We start from the raw sequence: 8919 nt of genomic DNA on the forward strand, positions 1-8919 counted from the left end.
AGAGAAGCGCATCTTTAAACTTTTGAAGATTAAGACTATGTCACTGACCGCTCGCACCAGTTCATTTCAAAATTCTTCGTATGATTGAACGTGCTCCGAAGTAAGTTTAGATGAAACAGTTTTTACTAGTTAGGGTCGGTTCTTAAACGAATCAAATAATGCTTAAAATTAAAAAAATGGCCAACTAGCGTAATCTGTGTTCCGTAAAATGTTCAACCCTACATTTTAATATCCAATGATTTGTCTCGAATAATTTTTTGCCGTGTTGATACTGACCGCACACAGACAACCAAACTTTTTTGACAATTAAACTATTAAATTAAAAAATATTGATAAAGTGTAACTGAAAATGAAAAAAAAAAGGAAGTAAAATACAATTAATATATTTATTAAATAAAATTTTATTTAAAATGGAAAATCGGTCCTAAGACTGTTCGAATGCTGATAAATATCAAGAAAGTGAAGTGTCTGATACTGAAAGGACATCGTCTCAAAGATCAATTGCATCGGAAGTGAGAATATTTTCTGGCATTGTAAGTAAATAATTCATAAAGATGTGAAGTTAAGAAACATGAAGTTCACCTCTTTTTGCCAAAGCATTTGCGGAATCAAAAGTAAATTGTAGAAAATTATATGAAAAACACTAGCTGCCAATAAATGGAAATTTGTGGTAACACTCTATGTGACAGGAGATATTTTACTGTAAAATAAAAAAAAAAAAAAAAGTTAAAAAAAAAAGTCTGAAAGCTTTCAGATTTTACATTACCCACAAAAGAGGCTTTTTTTTTTTTTTTTTTTTTTTTTTTTCTATTTGCACACACGTGCACATTTCGAGAGCATTTGGAATAACGCCTCTTTGGGCTAAAACTATTTTTAAAAAAGCATATCCTTATAATTTCCGGCAGAGCTAATTTTTTTTTATTCCATACGGTGTTGCCACTGCTCACTTTGCAATCCTTGAGTTTTTTAATCTAAAATTAGTTAAAGTTTTAACCAAAAAATTTCGAAATTTGAAATGTGTGTATTCCAATTGTCCGTATTCGGGTGGAGGGCTTTCTTATTCAAACTTTGATGGATCTAGGTACTATTGTTTGATGAAAATTTCACCATTGGTACCATTGTTTGCATACATACATTCATGCAGATTTTTCACTATTTAATTTCTTTAAATATAATACAGGGCGATTTTAGTGGAAACAGTTTGAAAAGTGAAACGGACATTCAGAGTGATTCGACGCAAAATTGCAGTTTGAAAAGTGATTCAACGTTTTTAGTGATTCGACGCAAAATGCCGTTTCTGGAATAATAGCCCTTCTAGGCTAATGCGCCTTTAGCCTAAAAAGATTAATTTTCTGTTGTTCAGTTGAAGAAAATGACTATATGAAATGGCTTCTTCAGTGTATACAAAAGTTCCCAATGTTGTAGTTCCCAATGTTCCAATCCCTGATAGTTGTAGGATTTTGTTACAACGGCCAATTAAAACTCAAGAAAGTCTCAAGTAAGGCTAAAATTAATTATATGGATTATGAACAGACAAATTTAGAATCAATTTTTGAAGAAGAAATTTCGGCCTTATATATTAAAGGGACATCCATAAAGTTGAGCTCCATATGGGCAAAGCCTCAAGTCACACGACACGTCAGTCAATTACTACTTTAACAAAGAATGGATCAGAAATAGGACTAAAATGCATCCCGGTTAATGAAACACCATTTAAAGGTTCTCTCTTTTGCTGTCGTTTGTCATTTACAATGCTTCTCTTCTAAGAGGCAAGGGGTTGCCCGGCATCCTCATGTAGTTCAGTTTATACCGTGAAGAATATACAACCTTCATCAAGATGCTTAGACGTCCAAGCGAAGATTTAACTGAAGTGTCGCCGACTTGCATAAAGGTGGCAGGCAACATTACTGAATCGTCGGAATGGCGGAAGATGAAAATTTCCAACTTTTTATGTTATGGAGTAAAGACTTAGAACCACGAGTTGTAAATCTGCGATGATCTAACGATGACAGTGAGTTTAATGCATTTATCATCAGCTTATATTTCAAATTTACTTATTTATTTTATTTTATTCTTTTTATGTTTTTAGTGTTATTAAGCCATTTTCTTCCAATAAATTAATTTCTTTTTGCTGCATGAATGCTGCAGTTATGATTAGTGTTTTATGAGTTTTTAAATTATCGATATGAGGTGATAAGGCGGATTATAGTAAAGCCGCTTTGGGAAATTTCTAGAATTAACAGCTTATAGTAGCGTACTTTTATACACGTCTTACTTTTAAAATGAATTTATTTTTGTCCCTTGTGATTGTAATTATTTTGAATTATTTTCATAATTTTTTCAAATTAATTTTTTTATAAATTTAGTTATCTATGCATTATCCTCTTCAATTTTTTTCATTTTATCTGCTTTTTATCATAAAATTCTTCTCTAAAGTTTTTCATGCTTGATTTAATGGCATGCGTAGAACTAGGAAAAATTTTTTCTTTTTACTCCAGATATTTGTTTTAATAAACTGGCAACTGTGCACAAAAAAAAATCAATAATTGTGCTTTGATGCAACACTAAATTCCTGTAATGTAGCATGTAGAATAAACTGCAAATTCTTTGCTGAAAATTCCTTAAGAATTAATTTACGCTGCCTTCATTATTTTTGATCATTTTTAATTTCACTTTATTCTCTGAAGAATTTCAAAGTCTTTCAAGCCAATATTTTAAAAAGTGTATGATATATTGTAAACCTTTTTTGATTGATATTTGGTGGTCGTGTGTGCTTAATGCATGATATAATTAAAGAAAATAAGAGTAGACAATCTCCTATAACAAAAGAATATATTAAGTACTAATTTACAATTTAAATTACATTGCAGAGATCAACACAGAGCTCGGAACACTGTTCATGCTACCTTCACGTACAGTTGTGCGACGAGAAGTCTGAGTGAGTAAAGATGTCGCTTTGCTGCTCCGATTAAGAACTGGATTTTACACGTGGCGCCATCTCATGAATAGAAGTTGAAGTATCTGTCGGAACGCCACAGTACTCCCCCCCCCCCAAGTACCATCGGTACGTTATAACTACTTTGAGTTAAATTTAACCTTTCTTCCAGATCTGGTAGTTTTAGGTTGCTCTTTAACGGGATGTAAGCTTTCTTCCGGGAGTGATGTTGATGAGGAAGTTGTTGGATCTTGCATTAGAAATGCTGGTTTGAGACGATCGATTCCAATCACTGATTGTTTGCCATTGCAGATGATGGTGAAATTTTTCGGTGTTCGTTTGACAACTTTGAATGGACCATCATATGAAGGTGTTAAAGTTGGCTTAATTGCATCGTTGCGCACGAATACGTGCGAAGATGTCTCAAGCGCAGGATGTACAAAATAGCTTGGCTGGTTATGCGAAGATGCTGGGGTTGGCGAGATATTGCTCATGGTCTCACGTAAACGTTGAAGGAATGTTCGAGGGTCGATAACTGGAGTAGATTCTGGGTGAAAGAATTCACCTGGCAGACGGAGGGTTGCACCATATAACATTTCAGCACAAGTGCTACCAATGTCTTCTTTGAATGCTGTGCGAAGACCAAGCAAGACTAGGGCTAAGGCTTCTGTCCAGTTTGTGCTACTGTGGCACTTCAGACCTTGTTTGAGAGATCGGTGAAAGCGTTCCACCATCCCATTTCCAGATGGATGGTATGGTGTTGTGCGAATATGGCGAATGCCAAGAAGAAAGGTGAGGGATGCGAACAAGTGACATTGAAATTGTCGGCCTTGGTCAGTAGTGATGGTGGTAGGCATGCCAAATATTGAAAGCCACTGGGAGATGAATGCTCGAGCTACAGTTTCAGCGGATATATTTTCAATAGGAATGGCTTCAGGCCATCTTGTGTACCGATCAATACAAGTGAGGAGGTAAGTGTAACCATTTGAAGGAGGCAAAGGGCCAACCAAGTCTAAGTGCACATGATCAAAGCGTCTTGCTGGAAGGTTAAATTGTTGAATGGGGCTGTGAGTGTGACGGGATACGTTAAACCGTTGACATCTAATACATGAACGAGTCCATTCTGTGATGTCTTGATTCATTGCTGGCCAGACAAATCTGTCTGCGATCAGCTTTTTGGTGGCACGGATTCCAGGATGTGCCAAATTGTGCAAGGCATTAAACACTTCACGTCTAAAATTGACAGAAATATAGGGACGTATTCTATTGTTCTCTATGTCACAGTAAATTTTAAGCGTTGGATCAATGTGCAGCGGTTGTAACTGAAGGGAGGTTTGTGGATTTGAGATTAGGTTCTTGAGTTCCTCATCATGCAATTGAGCTTTTGCAATTTCAGAGAAATCTGGGGTAGTGAGGTTGATATTGTTTACCCGAGACAAGGCATCAGCGACACAATTATCAGTACCAGAGACATATCTGATATCTGTACTAAACTGGGCGATGAAATCCAGATGTCGAAGCTGACGAGGAGAACATGAGTCAGAGTTTTTTCTAAAAGCGAAGGTTAATGGTCGATGATCGGTGAAAACGATGAAGTCGTGTCCTTCCAAGTTGTGCCGGAAGTATTTAACAGCACAGTACACAGCAAGTAGCTCCCTGTCATATGTGCTGTATTTCCTTTCTGCAGTAGTAAGTTTTCTGGAGAAGAATGCCATTGGGGCAGTCCTTTAGTGGTATGGGCTTGAAGCACTGCTCCTATGGCCGTGTCAGATGCATCTACCATTATAGAGAGCTGATCACTAGGTGAGTGATAAGAAAGAGTGGCTGCATTTGCCAGATCGTGTTTGCATTGCACGAATGCTGCAGATGCAGATTCAGTCCAAATAACAGCTCGTTGATCGTTTTTTTTTTTTTTTTTTTTTTTTTTTTTTTTTTTTTTTTTTTTTTTTGCTATTCATCAGAAACTCATGTAGGCAGGCTTGTGTTTTTGCGGCATTTGGCAGAAAGCGTCGGTAGAAATTTAACATTGCTAGGAAACGCTTCAGTTCAGAGATGCTTTTGGGCTGCGGTAGGTCGTTAATTGCTTTGACTCTTTCCGGTAAAGGTTTGACTCCATTCTGGGTGATAAGACATCCAAGAAAGGAGACTGAGGGTTCACCAAGTACACATTTCCATGGATTTAGTTTTAATCCATGATCTTTAAGGCGAGTGAAAATCTGACGCAGATGTTGAAAATGTTCTTCCGCATCTGTAGATGCAACCAGGATATCATCAAAATATGGGATGCAGAAATCGAGGCCAGACAGTACTTGGTGTATGAAACGCTGAAATGTTTGGCCAGCATTGCGAAGGCCAAATGGCATATATAAGTACTCAAAGAGACCAAATGGTGTAGTCACTGCGCTCTTGGGCACATCTTCAGCATGCACTGGGATCTGATGATATGCTCTGGCAAGATCGAGGGTAGAAAATATGTTTGTTCCATGAAAACGATGGGTACAGTCTTGGATATGTGGGACTGGATATCTGTCAGGGACTGTGACGGCATTAAGTCGACGATAATCTCCACAAGGCCGCCAGTCACCATTAGACTTTTTAACCATGTGAAGTGGACTGGCCCATGGACTTTTAGATGGGCGAATAGTTCCTTGTGCTAGCATGAATTCAAATTCTTTGAAAGCAGCTTTTAGCATCTCTGGAGAAAGACGACGAGGCTTGGAAAATACAGGTGGGTCATGTGTTTCAATGTGATGATACACTTCTGGCTGATGAATATGCTGCCCTGATTTGGATGGGTTTAAAATGTCAGGGAATTCTGCTAATAACCGATGAAACCGTGTGCTGCCCGATACAACACTTATGTTGGTAGGTACGTTCGATATGTGAGAAGCTTGGCCCTGTGATGTCAGCTGAGTTGTAGCATCAATTAAGCAATTATTCTTGACATCCACTAGAAGGTGGAAATGTGTCAAGAAGTCGACACCAATAATTGCTTGAGTTACATCCGCAATAATAAAAGGCCAGTTGAAAGTCCGGCGCAAGTTTAAATCAAGTGTCAATAGTTTGGTGCCATAGGTTGCAATTTGGGTACCATTGGCTGCATACAGTACAAGTTTATTAAGTTGGTGAGCATTTGTTTTAGTTCTCGTGAGCACTGATATGTCAGCTCCAGTATCTACTAGAAAACATAACTGAGTTGAACGATCAGCCAGTACTATTCTTTCGATGTGGCGGACATTCTGTTGGCCAGCAGAAGACCGCCCATTTAGTTTCCCGCTTGTTCAAATGTGCATGGAGAGGCACATTTGCGAGCTTGCGCGCCAAAATTCATATGATAAAAACACATGCCACTTGTGGGTTCTTTGTACTGCGTTCGAGTATTGTGACGAGATCGATTCCTGCTTCGAGCACGAAATTTATTACGTGGGCCCTGATTTGATCGATTGTATCTTCGTGAAGCATGAAGACTTGTAGAGAGTTCAGATACTTTTTTGGTCAATTCAGCCACTTGTTGTTCGAGGGATGAACTGGAAGGTGCAGCATTAGCAGCACTGACATAAGCTGGAGTAACAAGTTCATTAATTTTGTCAGCCATTGCTGCTAAACGGGTTAGATCTTCATTGGAAGCAGCAAGAATTATTTGTATGTTATTAGGGAGACGCGAAAGCCATAGTGACTTCAACAAGTCGTCACTAAAATGGCTTCCTGCCAGATCACGCATTCGTGACAGCAAGTATGAAGGTCGCTGATCTCCAAGTTCAAGTCCTTGTAGTAAAGTACGTATTTTTGAAGATTCACTTTCTGAATAGATTTCAATGAGCCGCTGTTTCAGTTTGGAGTATTTATCACAATCAGGTGGTTTGAGAATTAAGTCATGCACTGAATTCAGAATATTAGATTCAATTGCTGCAACTACATGGTTGAATTTTGTAGAATCCTCACTAATGCGAGCTATAGAAAATTGTGCTTCGATCTGAGCGAACCACAATGAAGGATTATTTTTCCAGAAAGGCGGTGGCTTCACCGCAACGCGTGTGATTTGTGGCTCTGGTGGAATATCGTCGAGCATACTGATAGATAATTTTCACTTTAATTAATAAACACTTAACAGCACAAATATTGTAGCATGAAGATACACTATTGATATTTTACCATGATAACAATAAATATTTTAACCATGCAGAAAAAATTTACGTAACGATACACACACAAATAATATTTTACCAAAATGCATTTGAAAAGAAACCATTATTTGAGAAAAAAAATTATGCGTTCATTTTGTATTGCGCACACACAAAATCACCACTTCACACAGCTGAGGCACATTATCGAAGGAAAAAGGAAATCACTCCTGTAGCACGTGGGAAAGAAATTCACTACTTTCGAACACTGAGGGAAGAATTCTGCCGTAGCACGTTGCAGAAAAATTACTGATGTAGCACATTTAGCGAAAATCACTATTGTATCACATTTGTCACAAAAGTTGAATGATCGAAGAATTATTGCACGACTGGCGACGTCAGCGGAACGGAACAGATCACATTGATGATTTGCTGAAGCTCCTTGCGATGATATGCACGACTTTGAAAAATACACAAGCAATATATATCAATACTTCTAGAAATAATTGAAGGGGTACGTTGTAGCATACGTTTAATGTCCATATTCGTTGTTATTTTTAGTCAGTTCTTCAGAATGCCTTGGATGCACGTGGCTTAGGGTCGTTGAAAATCCATTGTCAGTAGCGTGCTCAGTCAAAAGGTCACTACTTTTGGTGGTCGTGTGTGCTTAATGCATGATATAATTAAAGAAAATAAGATTAGACAATCTCCTATAACAAAAGAATATATTAAGTACTAAATTACAATTTAAATTACATTGCAGAGATCAACATAGAGCTCGGAACACTGTTCATGCTACCTTCACGTACAGTTGTGCGACGAGAAGTCTGAGTGAGTAAAGATGTCGCTTTGCTGCTCCGATTAAGAACTGGATTTTACACGTGGCCCCATCTCATGAATAGAAGTTGAAGTATCTGTCGGAACGCCACAAATATGTTCTGTAATGGAGTGGGGTACTTAAATGAGACATTTTCTTACAGGGTGATATGATTCAATACCGACTATTAAATACTTGTTCAAAAAACATTTTTTTGAACGATTACAGAGTTTTCAGGGTAGAGGAAACGAAAGCTGAGGGAAGAAGGGGGGAAGAAAAGAACTAAAAAGAAAGTATTAAGGGAAAAAGGAGAAAACTTTAATTTGGTTTGAGTAACAAAAGCATTTAGAATATCTTCTCGCCCAAGTAATACCTTAAGTAATCCAAGTAATACCTTAAGATTTCCTTAAAATTACTATTCTTAAGGAATTCTTAAGGTTTCACCTCTCAGTCATAATACGAATGGTCTGGAAATGAAAATTGAGTCGTTTACCCTATTATGCTTCGAATTCGTACTCTTTGTTCCACTTCAATGAGCTAATCAGCGATCAATGAACGCGCTCTTTCTGCTTCAAAATTACAAGGATGAACTGCTGCTATCAAGCGTCGGTGGTATAACGGTTAGCATAGCTGCCTTCCAAGCAGTTGACCCGGGTTCGACTCCCGGCCGACGCAGAATTGCTTTTTAACGCTTTGAAAATTTTAAGAAGCTATATGTTTGAAGGAAAATCTTCCAAACAATAATTACTTTATTTCGCGTAATCGATCTTTTTACATGTTTCGAAGTAAAGGAAAGTTAATTGAAATTGGAATTTAAAAAAATATAATACCTTTGAAAAAAGCTAACCTTGCTTTACTTTTAGGCAGGATATTAATTTTCTTTCTTAATAATTTCTTAATTAAAAAATAAACAACTTTCCTTAATATATTTTTAATTACTTTAAAACATGTATTGTTTTCTAAAATAGATGGCATATGAGGATGTAATCTGTATGTTTGTTATATAAAATTTTATATATATATTGTAATGCTAATATATCAAATTC

The 8919-nt window shown here is 37.1% G+C and overlaps 1 non-coding gene across 1 annotated transcript; it reads left to right on the forward strand.

Moving 5' to 3' along the window:
* The first annotated feature begins 8476 nt into the window (after positions 1-8476).
* On the forward strand, positions 8477-8548 carry TRNAG-UCC (transfer RNA glycine (anticodon UCC)). Its single transcript has one exon. It is a non-coding gene; the product is annotated as a tRNA-Gly (tRNA).
* The last annotated feature ends 371 nt before the right edge of the window (positions 8549-8919 follow it).

Source organism: Stegodyphus dumicola, chromosome 1 (assembly GCF_044657685.1).
Source record: "Stegodyphus dumicola isolate Sdum_Otavi_A_Nest chromosome 1, ASM4465768v1".
Taxonomy (NCBI): Eukaryota; Metazoa; Arthropoda; class Arachnida; order Araneae; family Eresidae; genus Stegodyphus; species Stegodyphus dumicola.